Raw genomic sequence first — 16666 nt, 5'->3', positions numbered from 1 at the left:
AGATAGGTGGATTGTTTGAGCTCAGGAGTTTTGAGACCAGCCTGGGAAACATAACAAAACCCCGTCTCTACAAAAGAATATCGCAAGAACGAAAAACCAAACACCGCATATTCTCACTCATAGGTGGGAATTGAACAATGAGAACACATGGACACAGGAAGGGGAACATCACACTTCGGGGACTGTTGTGGGGTGGGGGGATGGGGGGAGGGATAGCACTGGGAGATATACCTAATGCTAGGTGATGAATTAGTGGGTGCAGCGCACCAGCATGGCACATGTATACATATGTAACTAACCTGCACATTGCGCACATGTACCCTAAAACCTAAAGTATAATAATAATAAATTAAAAAAAGAAGAATGAAGAAAAAGAAAAAAGATACAAAAATTAGCTTGGTGTGGTGGCACACATCTGTGGTCCCAGCTATTTGGGAGGCTGAGTCGTGGAAGGATTGCTCAAGCCTGGGAGTTCAAGGCTGCAGTGAGCTGTGATCACGCCGCTGCACTAGAGCCTGGGCTACAGAGTGAGACCCCTTCTCAATAATAATAAATAAATATTTTTTTCCCTGTGGCATGTGTCATTTTCTCAAATATGTTGTAATTTATCTGTTTATTATTTCTTTTGACTCTCTCCTCTCAAATGCTAAATTACAAGGGGGCTGGGATCTTCACTGATATTTTGGAAGTACCTAGAAAAGTACCTGGTTTAGTGTGGGCAATCTCTTAATATTTGCTCTAAAAATACGCATTGTGTTACTTTGGAATATTAGCTATTGATTTTTTAAGATTTATTTTATACCCAGTCCCTTGACAAATTCTCTTAATAATAATATACTTCTTTTTGGTCTGTTGTAAGATTTTCCAGATGTGCAAGTGTATGATCATTAAATGGACTTTTTTTTGGTATGTGCCAATATCTGTACAAATTTCTTGTTTTTGACTTATTGCATTTAGTTGTACATCCTAAACAGAGATACACAAAATAACAATAGTCAATATTCTTGTAATTTTCCTGGTTTGAAATAAAAAAAAGTAGATAGCACAGAAAAGTTTTAAATTATGTTGAGGGACCTGGTGATTTTCAAGAAAAACAAAATATTAGTGTGTCAGAAGCAGAAAAACTATGAATATGGTTAGATATTTTTCAATGTGTCATAATTGTCTCTCACATACTTTTCTGTATTTTCTCTATATTCTTTAGTTTGAATATCTTCTATTAATTGTTTATTTGTATCTGCATCTCGTTGGATCTCTAAATTTATCTCTTCATTTTCACATTACATCCTAAATCTCTGCTTGTATTTCTGTTTTCCAGAAATGATCCTCATCTTAAACATTTTGCTCATGCCCAGGACACAAAAATATTTCCTTCAAATAACTGGATGTAGCTTTTTGACAGAATTTCCCCTCTCTGGAATTTTAGATTTGGTAGCCTTCCTTACTTCCAGAGATTTTGATGCTCCTAAATAATGTTTGTGGTTTTTTTTCTTTTGTATATTCCCTGACTTTTTTCTAGTTGTTTATACAGGTGCATTGGTTTTCCCAAGGAGATAATTTTTAAAGCTATGAGCTTAGATGAAATCATTCAAGGAGTGAGTACAGGTAGAAAAAGATAGCATTACCTGGAACTAAAAAGAAAAGTACTTTACAGTGAGAATCATGTACTGTAATGGGAAAACAGAGAAGTACGTATTGTATAGTTACACATAATTGAAAGGTTGCTGGCAAAGGATGAGAAAGTTTTCTGCTAATATATTTTCTCCATGAAATACATAGCAAGGTTATTGATATTTGAAATGAGGGGAACTCTTGAAAGTTTTTGAAGACAGTACAAACTAAAAAATAGTTATATATGAGAGTAGAGAGTAAATGGTTTAGTAAAATATAGTAAGATATCTTCTGACACTAAGGGTTCATATGAGGTGCTCAGTCATGAATTCAACATCAAATTAGTCATTATGATATGTTGTTTTTACTAGTTACACTTTGAGGGTGTAATTAAACATTTAAATAAAATTTGAACCACCTTTGCATTCCTAGAATAAAATCCACTCAGTTTTTGTGACAAAAAATAATTTTCATTGTTATCTAGTCTCCATTTCTTTCTTTTTGGTAATGGAACCCATAGAGTTAAAACTGTGAAATTGGCCATCTGGCCAAACACTACATTTATTTAATCCTTCCTTCAGCTAACTGTGTTTTTAGGACAGAATACAGGCTAATGGACAATGAGTAGAATGGTATGTTCAATTTTTAGTTGATTTCATTAAAAAACAAGCTTCTTGTCCTAGTTTTCTCTTTTCTTGTCCCACTGGCTACAAATAATATCTGGTAAGCTCCACAAGCTATGTGTTATAGAGGGCATAGCTGTCCTGCTTGTCTATTTCACTAAAGGATCTACTTGAGCTGCACAATTTTATATAAGAAAAGTACACATTTATTGTTGTTGAGCTGCTATATTTGGGGTGTCCTCTTAAGAAGCGCATCTTCTTAGTAAAACAATAGAATATTATGATTATAAATTACTTGCTAATATTTAACTAAAATATTTGTATTTATAGGCATAAGCAAAATATAGCCATTTTTCTCATTTAGCATTATTATCAGTCATTCTACTAGCTATATATATTGGTTTTTCAAAATTGAAAATATTGAATGGAGAGTTATGCATATTTTGCTGTTCTGGATTATTGAAGTAATGTTGAATTATCTATTCTTTACCAGATCATATGAACTCAGCTATGTAAGTATCTATTCAAAATGCCTATTTTAAAATATTGACTTTGGCTATATACATTTCCAAATCTAATTACGAATTTAAGGATACTGGTTTGTCTTGGGTCAAATTTGGTTACTTATATTTTACTAAGGCATGAATTTCCTATAGTTTTTCAAATTTATTACCACAATATTTGATGACTTTCTTATTATAATTAATTGTCTTTATATTTCTCATTATATTTTTGGTCCTCTGTCTCTTTAAGCTTGTTGATCCAATCATTCAAAAGATCAAATTTTGAATATTTTCCCCGTTTTGATTTTATTCATACTAGATATTTACCTCTTATTTCCTTTTAAAATTTATCTCATTTTCTTTTCTGGTTTCTAAATAATTCTATCTTATATTTTTCTAAATTTTGAGCAAGATAAACTTTCTTACACATTTATCATGTGCCACTATTTCTTCTGTGTCTTGGGCTAATTTTTGTCTCTCTTTTACCTGGTAATCTTTATATGTTCTGTTATCAATATTACATATACTGGTAACAACTAAGTTATCAATTTAAAGACCAAATTTAATCTAGATCTAGGACCATAATAACCAATGCCTTTGAAATTGGTAAATCTAGACTTATTTTTGTAAGTGGATTTAGATATAAACTTGGTAGATTATAATCAAATATTTTTATTATTCAGTTAGATATTGTTTCCATTTGTAAGCAAGAAAACTAAAATTCAATAATATTTACATAGTTATATTGACGATACATGCAGATGTCTATTGATGTAATTTTACAGAAGAGAAGCATGTAAATATCCATTGAAGAAAACAAAAGGTTTATAGTGTATTAACACACAACCTAATTTGAATGTTTGCTTGTATCAAAGTAGCTCGCATGCCACATAAATATTTACATCTACTATGTACCCATAAAAATTAAAAATAACAGTTTTTTAAAGTATGGAAATACATTTTAAAAATTAGTCAGAGCAGGCCGGGCGTGGTGGCTCACGCCTGTAATCCCAGCACTTTGGGAGGCCGAGGCGGGCAGATCACGAGGTTAGGAGATCTAGACCATTCTGGCTAGCACGGTGAAAACCCATCTCTACTAAAAATACAAAAAAATTAGCCAGGCGTGGTGGAGGGCGCCTGTAGTCCCAGCTACTCCAGAGGCTGAGGCAGGAGAATGGTGTGAATCCGTCAGGCAGAGCTTACAGTGAACCCAGATTGCGCCACTGCACTCCAGCCTAGGCGACAGAGCAAGACTCCGTTTCAAAAAAAAAAAAAAAAGTATACAGCATACAAGCATTGGGTACATTAATATTATTATTATTATTATTATTTATACTTTAAGTTCTGGGGTACATGTGCAGAATGTGCAGGTTTGTTACGTAGGTATACACATGCCATGGTGGTTTGTTGCAACCATCAGCCCTTCATCTACATTAGGTATTCCTCCTAATACCATCCCTCTCCGAGCTCCCCACCTCTCAACAGGCCCCAGTGTGAGATGTTCCTCTCCCTGTGATCATGTGTTCTCATTTTTCAATTCCCACTTATGAGTAAGAACATGTGGTGTTTGGTCTTCTGTTCTTGTGTTAGTTTGCTGAGAATGATGGTTTCCAGCTTCATCCATGTCCCTGCAAAGGACATGAACTCATCCTTTTTCATGGCTACATAGTATTCCATGGTGTATATGGGCAACACTTTCTTTACTCAGTCTATCATTGATGGGCATTTGAGTTGATTCCAAGTCTTTGCTATTGTGAACAGTGCCACAACAAACATACGTTTGCATGTGTCTTTATAGTAGAATGATTTATAATCCTTCAGATATATACCCAGTAATGGGATTGCTGGGTCAAATGGTATTTTTAGTTTTAGATCCTTGAAGAATCACCACATTATCTTCCACAATAGTTGAACTAATTTACACTCCCAATAGTGTAAAAGCATCTATTTCTCCACATCCTCTCCATCATCTGTTGTTTCCTGACTTTTTAATGATCATCATTCTAACTGGCATGAGTTGGTATCTCATTGTGGTTTTGATTTGCATTTATCTAATGATCTATGATGATGGGCTTTTTTTTCAAATGTTTGTTGACTGCGTAGATGTCTTCTTTTGAGAAGTGTCTGTTCGTATCCTTTGCCTACTTTTTTGATGGGGTCATTTGATTTTGTCTTGTAAATTTAAGTTCTCTGTAGAGTCTGAATATTAACCCTTTGTCAGCTGGATAGATTGAAAAATTTTTCTTCCATTCTGTAGGTTGCCTGTTCACTCTGATAAGAGTTCCTTTTGCCGTGCAGAAGCTCCTTAGTTTAATTAGATCCCATTTGTCAATTTTGGCTTTTGTTGCCATTGCTTTGGTGTTTTAGTCATGAAGTCTTTGCCCACGACTATGTCCTGAATGGTATTGCCTAGGATTTCTTATAGAGTTTTTATGGTTTTAGGTCTTACTGGTCTTGTGTTAGTCATTAATCCATCTTGAGTAAATTTTTTGTGTAAGGTGTAAGGGAGGGGTCCAGTTTCAGCCTTTTGCATATGGCTAGCCAGTTTTCCCAACACCATTATTAAATAGGGAATCCTTTCCTCATTGCTTGTTTTTGTCAGGTTTGTCAAAGATCAGATGGTTATAGATGTGTGGTGTTATTTCTGAGGCCTCTGTTCTGTTCCATTGGTCTATATATCTGTTATGGTACCAGTAACATGCTGTTTTTGTTACTGTAGCCTTGTATTATAGTTTGAAGTTAGGTGGCATGATGCCTCCAGCTTTGTTCTTTGTGCTTAGGATTGTCTTGGCTATGCTGACTCTTTTTTGGTTCCATATGAAATTTAGAGTAGATTTTTTTCCAATTCTGTGAAGAAAGTCAATGGTAGCTTGATGGGGATAGCAATGAATCTATACATTACTTTGGGAAGTATGGTCATTTTCACGATATTGATTTTTCCTATCCATGAGCATGCAATGTTCTTCAATTTGTTTGTGTCCACTCTTATTTCCTTGAGCAGTGGTTTGTAGTTCTCTTTTGAGAAGTCCTTCACATCTCTTATAAATTGTATTCCTAGGTATTTTATTGTCTTTGCAGCAGTTGCAAATGGGAGTTCACTTCTGATTTGACTCTCTGTTTGTCTGTTATTGGTATATAGGAATGCTTGTGATTTTGTCACATTGATGTTGTATTCTGAGATGGCTGAAGTTGCTTATCAGCTTAAGGAGATTCGGGGCTGAGACGATGGGGTTTCTAAATATGCAGTCATGTCATCTGCAAACAGAGACAATTTGACTTCCTCTTTTCCTAGTTTAATACCCTTTATTCCCTTCTCCTGCCTGATTGCCCTGGCCAGAACTTCCAACACTATGTTGAATAAGAGTGGTGAGAGAGGGCATCCTTGTCTTGTGCTGGTTTTCCAAGTGAATGCTTCCAGTTTTTGCCCTTTCACTGTGATATTGGCTGTGGGTTTGTCATAAATAACTTATTATTTTGAGATATGTTCCATCAATACCTAATTTATTGAGAGTTTTTAGCATGATGGGCTGTTGTATTTTGTCAAAGGCCTTTTCTGCATCTATTGAGATTATCATGTGGTTTTTGTCTTTGTTTCTGTTTATATGATGGATTACATTTATTGATTTGCGTATGTTGAACCAGCCTTGCATGCCTGGGATGAAGCCAACTTGATCATGGTGAACAAGATTTTTGATGTGCTGCTGGATTCAGTTTGTCAGTATTTTATTGAGGATTTTAACATCGGTGTTCATCAGAGATATTGACCTGAAATTTTCTTTTTTTTTGTTGTGTTTCTGCCAGGTTTTGGTATTAGGATGATGCTGGCCTCATAAAATGAGTTAGGGAGGATTCCCTCTTTTTCTATTGTTTGGAATAGTTTCAGAAGGAATGGTACCAGCTCCTCTTTGTATCTCTGGTAGAATTTGGCTGTGAATCCATCTGGTTCTGGACTTTTTTTAGTCAGTAGGCTATTAATTGCTGCCTCAGTTTCAGAGCTTGTTATTGGTCTATTAAGGGATTCGGCTTCTTCCTGGTTTAGTCTTGGGAGGGTGTATGTGTTGAGGAATTTATCCATTTCTTCTAGATTTTCTAGTTTATTTGCATAGAGGTGTTTATAGTATTCTCTGATGGTAGTTTGTATTTCTGTGGGATCAGTGGTGATATCCCCTTTATCATTTTTTATTGCATCTATTTGATTCTTCTCAATTTCCTGTTTTATTTGTCTGGATAGTGGTCTATTTTGTTGATCTTTTCAAAAAACCAGCTCCGGGATTCATTGATTTTTTTGAAGAGTTTTTCGTGTCTCTATCTCCTTCAGTTCTCCTCTGATCTTAGTTATTTCTTGCCTCGGCTAGCTTTTGAATTTGTTTGCTCCTGCTTCCCTAGTTCTTTTAAATGTCATGTTAGCGTGTTGATTTTAGATCTTTCCTGTTTTCTATTCTGGGCATTTAGTGCTATACATTTCCATCTACACACTGCTTTAAACGTGTTCCAGAGATTCTGCTTTGTTGTGTCTTTGTTCTCATTGGTTTCAAAGAACATCTTTATTTCTATCTTAATTTTGTTATCTACCCAGTAGTCATGCAGGATCAGGTTGCTCAGTTTCCATATAGTTGTGTGGTTTTGGGTGAGTTTCTTAATCCTGAGTTCTAATTTGATTGTGCTGTGGGCTGAGAGATGGTTTGTCATGATTTCCATTATTTTACATTTGCTGAGGAGTGTTTTACTTCCAATTATGTGGTCAATTTTAGAGTAAGTGTGATGTGGTGCTGAGAAGAATGTATATTCTCTCAATTTGGGGTGTAGAGTTCTGTAGATGTCTATTAGGTCCACTTGGTCAAGAGCTAAGTTCAAGTCCTGGATATCCTTGTTAATTTTCTGTCTCATTGATCTGTCTAATAGAACTTGCTTTATGAATCTGGGATTCATAAGTATTTCTCTATCCCTTTATTGGTAAATATTTCTCCATCCCTTTATTTTGAGGCTATGTGTGTCTTTGCATTTGAGATGGGTTTTGTGACTACAGCACACCCATGGGTCTTGACTCTTTATCAAATTTGCCAGTCTGTGTCTTTCAACTGGGGCATTTAGCCAGTTTACATTTAAGGTTAATATTGTTATGTGTGAATTTGATCCTATCATTATGATGCTAGCTGGTTATTTTGCCCATTAGTTGATGCAGTTTTTTCATAGTGTCGATGGTCTTTACAATTTGGTATGTTTTTGCAGTGGCTGGTACCAGTTGTTCCTTTCCATGTTTAGTGCTCCCTTCAGGAGCTCTTATAAGGCAGGCTTGGTGGAGACAAGTCTCTCAGCATTTGCTTTTCTATAAAGGATTTTATTTCTCCTTCGCTTATGAAGCTTAGTTTGGTTAGATATGAAATTCTGGTTTCAAAATTCTTTTCTTTATGAATGTTAAATATTGGCCCCCACTCTCTTCTGGCTTTTAGAGTTTCTGCCGAGAGATCCACTGTTAGTCTGATGGGCTTCCCTTTGTGGGTAACCCGACCTTTCTCTCTGGCTGCCCTTAAGATTTTTTCCTTCATTTCAACCTTGGTGAATCTGATGATTATCTGTCTTGTGGTTGCTCTTCTCAAGGAGTATCTTTGTGGTGTTCTCTGTATTTCCTGAATTTGGCTGTTGGCCTGCCTTGCTAGGTTTGGGAAGTTCTCCTGGATAATATTGTGAAGAGTGTTTTCCAACTTGGTTCCATTCTCTGCATCACTCTCAGGTACACCAATCAAACATATATTTGGTCTTTTCACATAGTCCCATATTTCTTGGGAGGCTTTGTTCATTTCTTTTCACTCTTTTCTCTAATCTTGTTTTCTCACTTTATTTCATTGAGTGATCTTCAATCTCTGATATCCTTTCTTCTGCTTGATCAATTTGGCTATTGATACTTGTGTATGCTTCACGAAGTTCTCATGCTGTGTTTTTCAGCTCAGTCAGGTCATTTATGTTCTTCTCTAAATTGGTTATTCTAGTTAGCAATTCAGCTAACCTATTCTCAAGGCTTTTAGCTTCTTTGCATTGGGTTAGAACATGCTCCTTTAGCTCAGAGAAGTTTGTTATTACCCACTTTCTGAAGCCTACTTCTGTCAATTCGTCAAACTCATTCTCCGTTCAGTTTTGTCCCCTTGCTGGTGAGGAGTTGTGATCCTTTGGAGGAGAAAAGGCATTCTGGCTTTTAGAATTTTCAGCCTTTTTGCACTGGTTTCACCCCATCTTTGTGGATTTATCTACCTTTGTCTTCGATGTTGGTGGCCTTTGGATGGGGTCTCTGAGTGGACATCCTTTTTGTTTATGTTGATATTCCTTTCTGTTTGTTAGTTTTCCTTCTAATAGTCAGGGCCCTCTGCTGCAGGTCTGCTGGATTTTGCTGGAGGTCCACTCCAGACCCTGTTTGCCTGGGTATCACCAGCAGAAGCTGCAGAACAGCAAAGAATGTTGCCTGTTTCTTCCAATGGAAGCTTCGTTCCAGAGGGCCACCCGCCAGATGCCAATCAGAGCTCTCCTGTATGAGATGTCTGTCGGCCCTTACTGGGAGATGTCTCTTAATCGGAATACAAGGGGGGCATTGACCCATTTGAGGAGGCAGTCTGTCCCTTATCAGAGCTGTGCTAAGAGATCTGCTGCTCTCTTCAGAGCTGTCAGGCAGGGACGTTTAAGTCTGCTGAAGCTGGGCTGCAGCCACCCCTTCCCCCAAGTGCTCTGTCCCAGGGAGATGGGGTTTGATCTATACTTAACGTGACTGAGGCTGCTTCCTTTTTTTTTCAGAGATGCACTGTCCGGAGAGGAGGAATCTAGAGAGGCTGTCTGGCCACAGCGTCCTTGCTGAGCTGCAGTGGGCTCCAGCCAGTTCGAACTTCCTGACAGCTTTATTTGTACTGTGAAGGTAAAATCACCTACTCAAGCCTCAACAATGGGGAATCCCCCGTCTCCCTACCAAGCTTTAGCGTCCCAGGTTGACCTCAGACTGATGTGCTGGCAGCGAGAATTTCAAACCATTGGATCTTAGCTTGCTGGGCTCCATAGGGGTGGGACCTGCTGAGTCAGACCACTTGGCTCCCTGGCTTCAGTCCCCTTTCCAGGGAGTGAATGGTTCTGTCTTGCTGGCATTCCAGGTGCCACTGGGGTATGAAAACAAACAAACAAACAAACTCCTGCAGCTAGCTCAGTGTCTGACCAAACGTCTGCTCAGTTTTGTGCTTGAAACCCAGGGCCCTGGTAGTGTAGGCACTGGAGGGAATCTCCTGGACTGCTGGTTGTGAAGACCATGGGAAAAGTGCAGTATCTGTGTCGGAGTGCACCGTTCCTCCCAATACAGTCTCTCACGGCTTCCCTTGTCTGGGGGAGGGAAATCTCCTGACCCCTTGTGATTCCTGGGTGAGGCAACACCCCACCCTGCTTTGACTCCCCCTCCATAGGCTGCATCCGTTATCCAGCCAGTCCCAATGAGATGATTTGGGTACCTCAGCTGTAAATGCAGAAATCACCTGCTTTCTGCATCAATCTCGCTGGGAGCTGCAGACCTGAGCTATTCCTATTAGGCCAGCCCATTGGGTACATTGTTGAAGTATAACTTTTCTGATCAAACACAATCATTTGTAAATACAAGTCCTATATCATAAAACTGAATAAATAGGAGATTTAAAAATTATGGATTTCAAAAAATAATAATGAGTCTTTTAGATAGATCAAATCAAAGAGAGGAAAACAATTTGGGAAAAATCATGATAGAAGTATAGTAATTGAAATAATTTCAAAAAATCAATTCATGATAAAAATTTTAAACTATTAATTGGATATGAATATAAATACATATAATTAAATTAATATTTTAATAAGTATGAAGATTAACTTCTATAAGTTGAGTTAAAAGCTGGCTTGCCCCTTCTTCAAAGTGAGGACCTAGTGAGAAGATACTCATGTGGGAACCAGGAAGCACACCCTCACCAAACACCAAACCTGCTGAAACCTTGTTCTTGGACTCCCTAGCCTCAAGAACTATGAGATATAAGTTTCTGTTTATGAGCCACCCAGTCTATGGTATTTTTGCTACAGCAGTCCACATGGACAAAGACACTCTACCCAGATACAGGGTACCAAGAATGCCTAGGAAATAGGTACGAAATTTTATTATCACAGGGGTTTATGCTAATCAGCTTCAAAACGACTCCCAGTAATACTTGCTTGCTTTTTGGTATCCAATATATTCACACATTCCACTCTGCTCATGTGTGGGCCAGACCTAGTGACTTGCTTTTAAAAATAAAATATGACAAAAGTGTCACTTCACTTCTGAAACATGTCTATAAAAATCTGTACCTCTGTTTGCTCACACTTTCTATATCACACTGTTTGTATGGTGAGATCCACATCACAAGGAACTTAGGGTGGCCTCTGGCCAACAGCCAGTGAGGAATTGTGTCCTTAATTACAATAACCCTTGAGGAATAACAACCATATGAGCAAGCTTACTGTGCCTTTTAATGAGATCATAGCCCAGCCAACGTTATATTTGTATCCTTGTCAGAAACCTTAAAACAGAGTACCCAGCTAAATCATGTCTGGATTCCCAACCATTGAAATTGGGAGATAATAAATGGAATTTTTAAGCCTCTATGTTTTGGGTACATTTGTTATGCCAAAGTAGATAACAAAAACAATGCTCCTTTAACTTTGGTTTCTCCATTAAACCCAGTAAAATCTATAACAAAAGCATAGATCTGAAGTTGAGACTGAGTTTAAAATCTGGAGGAACATATTTCAGTAGATCCCATTCTTTTCTTTTGCTATAATTCAGTATATATTTTTTCTTAGCCTGAAGCTTTGTACAAAATTAAGTTATGTTATTTACCAGTGTCTGGTGGTCTTAGATACAGAACTAGTGAATGTCAAAGAGACTCATTCAGTACATGCTTTCTCTAAATTCTAAAGAGGCTATTAGCTTTTGTCATACCATGATGATTCATTTGCTCTCTGGTTAAAACAAACAGGTTATTTCTAAAGAACCATTAACTCTTTACTATATATGGAATACAGACAGCTCTAATTGTTTCTATTTTTAAAATAATAATTTGATGGAATAAATCATGTGTTTGAATTTCTAATATTGAGAGGCTATCCCTTCTAGAAAATCTCAGTTTGCCCATGAAATACTCATCTACTTAACTCAATTAAACTCAAAAATATACAATTGTTTATAAGGAGATCTGTTCTCACTATGATGAAAAGCATTTGACATGCAAAAATAGTCCAAACAACTTCCGTAAAGTAAAATATTTTTAAATTAAGTACTTGTATATCTTATACTAACCATAATCCTTAAATTGTTAAGAACTTTTAAGTAAAGTGGGAGTGGTGACTTACACCTTAATCCCAGCACTTTGGGAGGCCAAGGCCAGTGGATTGCTTGAGCCCAGGAGTCTCAATCTGGCTGAGATCAGATCTAGCTCAATCTCAGTCTGAGATCAGTCTGAGCTATATGGCCAAACCACATCTCCACCAAAAATCCACAAATTTAGGTGGGCATGTTATCATGTGCTTGGGAGTTGGAGGCTGCAGTGAGCCCTGATCTTGCTACCCCACTCCAGCCTGAGTTACAGAGCAAGAACCCGACTTAAAAGAAGTAAATAAAATAAAGAAGATATAAGTGGATTTGAGACTTACATTTTTATTGAGATTTTTGTGTACTTTTTAATACCTATTAGACTATTTATGTAGTTGAAAGTAATTCAGCAGCTGGAGGATCTGCTGAAGATTTCGCCAATGAGTAAGGAAAGATACGAAACTGTATTTTTGAAGGTAGTCATAGGAGAAAAATACAGCATTATTGAAAGTACTCTATTGGGTTCAATATGGTGATATAGATGGAAAGGTGGATGGATGAGTGGACAGATGGCTAGAGACAGATAAATGAAAAGATATAAAAAACAGAGGGGCGTATTTTACATAATCTCATGTATCATTTATTCTTCCTTCCCACAGGATTTCTCTTCTGACTGAATTTTCATTTCATGCATGTACATCTTTAATGATTTTTCTTAGAGAAAGTATGTAAATAGTTATATTCTGGGTCCTGGTATGTTCAAATTGTTTTCCTTTTATTTGGATGTTTTCATTTTTATATATCTTGATTGAGGTATAATTTACATACCATAAAATTCAATCATTGAAAATCAATGACTTTTAGCAAATTTATAGATTTACAAAATAATCTCCATAATCCAGTTTTAGAAGATTTCCATCACACAAAAAAGTTCATTTCTGTGCCTTTGTAGTCAGCTCCTGTTTCTATCCTCAACCAGATGCAACCCCTAATCTGCTTTTTGTTTATATAAATCTGCCTTTCTGGACATTTTATAGAAATGTATCATATGAGAGTCCTTTGCAGCTGGCCTCTTCCACTTAATGTTTCTGAGATTCATTCATAGAACACAATGTATGCATAATTTATTCTTTTTATTGCCTAATAGTACACCATCATTAAGTTACGCCATGTTTTGTTCATCCACTTACCAGTTAATGAAAATTTGGATAATGTCCTGTTTGGAACTGTAAGAAACAGTACTATTTTGGTTACTGTGATGATTAATACTGAGTGTCAAGTTGATTGGATCGAAAGATGCAAAGTACTGTTCCTAGGTGTGTCTGTGAGATATTTCCAAAGAGATTAACATTTGAGTCAGTGGACTGAGAGAGGCAGACTCACCCTGAATTTGGATGGGCACCATCTAATCAGCTGTCAGCATGGCTAGAATAAAGCAAGCAGGAGAAGATGGAATAGCAGACTTGCTGAGTCTTCTGGCTTTCATATTTCTACCATCAAATGCCTCCTGCCCTCGAACATCAGACCCCAAGTTCTCCAGCTTTTGGGCTCTTGTACTTACACCAACAGGGGCTCTCGGTCCTTTGGCCACAGACTGAAGGCTGCACTGTTGGCTTCAGTACTTATGAGGTTTTGGGATTCAGTCTGAGCCACCACAGCCTTCCTTGCTCCTCAACTTAGAAGCAGCCTATCATGGGACTTTACCTTGTGGTCGTGTGAGTCAATCCTCCTTAATAAACTCCCTTTCATATACATATACATCTTATTAGTTCTGTCCCTCTAGAGAACCCTAACTAATACAAACACTGACATGCAAGAATGTTCTATAGACATATATTTTTATTTCTCTTGTGGAAATGTCAAAAATAGAATAAAGGGGCACTTACTAAGGGTTATATGGTAAATTTATGTTCAATTTTTTTGGACCAATGTGAAACTCTTTTTTAGATGATTGAATCACTGAACATTCCCAAAAGCAGAGTGAAGGTTGTAGTTTCTCCACATTATTCACACTTATTATATTTGTCTTTTGTATTAAACATACGAGAACAGATATCTTGTGTCTCATTCTCATGGGTATATAATGCGAGCTCATTATAGTTGGAATTTGCATTTTCTTAATGATTAATTATTTTGAGCATCTTCTCATGTACTTATTAAAACGTAGATGTCTTCTCTAGTGAACCGTTCATATCCTTTGCCTTTTTATTTATTTATTTCTTCATTCATTCATTCATTTTTTTTGAGACAGAGTCTTGCTCTTTTGCCCAGGCTGGAGTGCTGTGGCGTGATCTCGGCTCACTGCAAGCTCCACCTTGCCAGTTCATGCCATTCTCCTGCCTCAGCCTCCCGAGTAGCTGGGACTACAGGCACCCGCCACCGCATCCAGCTAATTTTTTGTATTTTTAGTAGAGACGGGTTTCACCGTGTTAGCCAGGATGGCCTCGATCTCCTGACCTCATGATCCACCCGCCTGGGCCTCCCAAAGTGCTGGGATTACAGGCGTGAGCCACCGCTCCCGGCCATCCTTTGCCCCTTTTTAAAATTGGATTCTTTGTCTCACAGGTTTCTGAAATACTGTCAATTTTTCTTAATATATATTATCTTCTTCTTTTTTTTTGGTTAACATTCCAAACATGTATAACCAATGAAGATGGCCTAAGGTTTTCTTTTGACTGGTATTCACTTCAGTAACTTGAATCCACATATGTAAGCAGTATATAACCAGAAATTTACAAGCAAACACAAATTATACATGCAAATTTCTGTTCACAAAGGTCACATGTGCAGGTACATGAATTAGAAGTGTGCATCTAGGATTATGGCCAAACTGTTTTTAAAATACAGAAATGTAAAATTACATCTTGAAAATATGAAGAGATGGTCTACACACTTCAAAAATCAAATGTTGCTTATACCAGAGATGTGTGACAATTACGGGATTCAAGTAACAAGCAATAAGATCTAAAAATTAATACTGGTCGAAGAGAATGGGAATATTTTTACATTTCACTGAAAATACATTGACTACTAGAATACCAAATCTAGCAGGAACTCAGGGGAAAGATTACAAATTCTGAAGCCAAATACTTAATATTTCTTATTACCTAAACAACAGAATAACATTAACAGAAAACTGCACCTGCATTTGAATTGCCAATCTCACATTAATGAAGTTCCTCAAAAATGAAATGCAACCAAAACAGGTTCAAACTCCAAATGAAAGTCTGCAAGGCTTAGATTAAAACATGGAATGTTTCAGATGAAAGTAATGAAAATACTATTGGTTTTGTTATTTATTGAATGGAATAAAATGTTGACATTTCTTTGAAACTTGGAACTACTACATTTCATTTTTCCAAATGGTTCTACATTTTTTTCTTAATGGTGCAAGTTGTCTTAAGTAGCTTTGGAAGTCAATCTCTATGAAGAACTTATGTCTGTTGCCATTCTGATAAAACAAAAACTATTCATTAACCATATGTGTATTTTCTTTTTGCTATAACACTTAACACATGAACAGACATCTATTATTTCTCCACTAAAACAAAAGAGTACAATAGTTTTCTTCTAACTATCAGTATTGTATTTAAGAAAGGTTAACATTAAAAACAGAGAAACATTATTTTCTTTGAAATCATTAAATCTTCTTGCACATCTTAAGTTTCCTTCTGTCTGCGTTTGTCTGCCAATATATTCAGAAATTTCTTTAATTTCTGATAATGAGGAAGGCTGATACAAGGAGTATTCTTTGCAACTTCTTCATTTGTATAAAAGAGTGATCACAGCTTACAGTAAAACCCTGTTTTAGGTATCACGTAGTCTATACCAACAGGAACATTGGGCTGATATGGTCCAATTCTATACTCATCTGGGATTGTATAGTCCTCCTTGTTATCATCACTTTGACCATTTGCGTTTTCAGTTGTATCTTTGTTGGGATCATCAGCATTCTCAGATTCAGCACCTGGTTCTGTGTTTTCCTCATTTTTAATTCCATTTTCCAATGCTGCTTCGTTTTCTTGATCAAGTTCTTCGATTTTGTCCACTTTAATTTCAACCAAACCATCATCATTTCTGTCACCAGATTTAAATGCCGTGCCCAATTTACGAAGTTCCTGAAGTTCCAAATCTTTCTCATCACCAACCTCATCTAGAGTGACAAAACCTTCCATACTCCCTGGGAAACGATGCTTTTTAAGCTTTTTCTTTGCTGCTGCTGAAGCACTTGCATCGTTTTTCACAGTATCTGAAGGTTCCTTTTCTCCATCAGAAGTCACATCACCTAAATTAGCAAGACCAGTCTCGTCTCCCACTGAACTGCCACTTTCTAGCAGTGCTGCTGCTGCTGCTTCTTCATCTACAAGTATCTCATCTTCAGATTCAAGAAGCATATTCGGTTCCTGCTCTGTCTGGTCATCCTTTGTGTCTTTCTCACCATCTTCACCGGACTTCTCTTCTTGTTCTTTATCTTCGGTTGAACTTTCAGGCTTCTGGGAACCATCTTGGATTTCTTGTCACTTGGAGATTCTTTGCTGTCTGGAGTGTTCTTGGGCTGCAGCCGCTGCTGCCACCTCTCACCAGCGCCGTTGCTG

The 16666-nt window shown here is 37.1% G+C and overlaps 1 pseudogene; it reads right to left on the bottom strand.

Moving 5' to 3' along the window:
• Positions 1 to 15202: 15202 nt before the first annotated feature.
• LOC100444169 (matrin-3-like) lies at positions 15203 to 16644 on the bottom strand (annotated as a pseudogene).
• Positions 16645 to 16666: the final 22 nt, after the last annotated feature.

Source organism: Pongo abelii, chromosome 1 (genome assembly GCF_028885655.2).
Source record: "Pongo abelii isolate AG06213 chromosome 1, NHGRI_mPonAbe1-v2.0_pri, whole genome shotgun sequence".
NCBI lineage: Eukaryota > Metazoa > Chordata > Mammalia > Primates > Hominidae > Pongo > Pongo abelii.
This window is presented reverse-complemented; position numbering and strand designations above follow the sequence as displayed.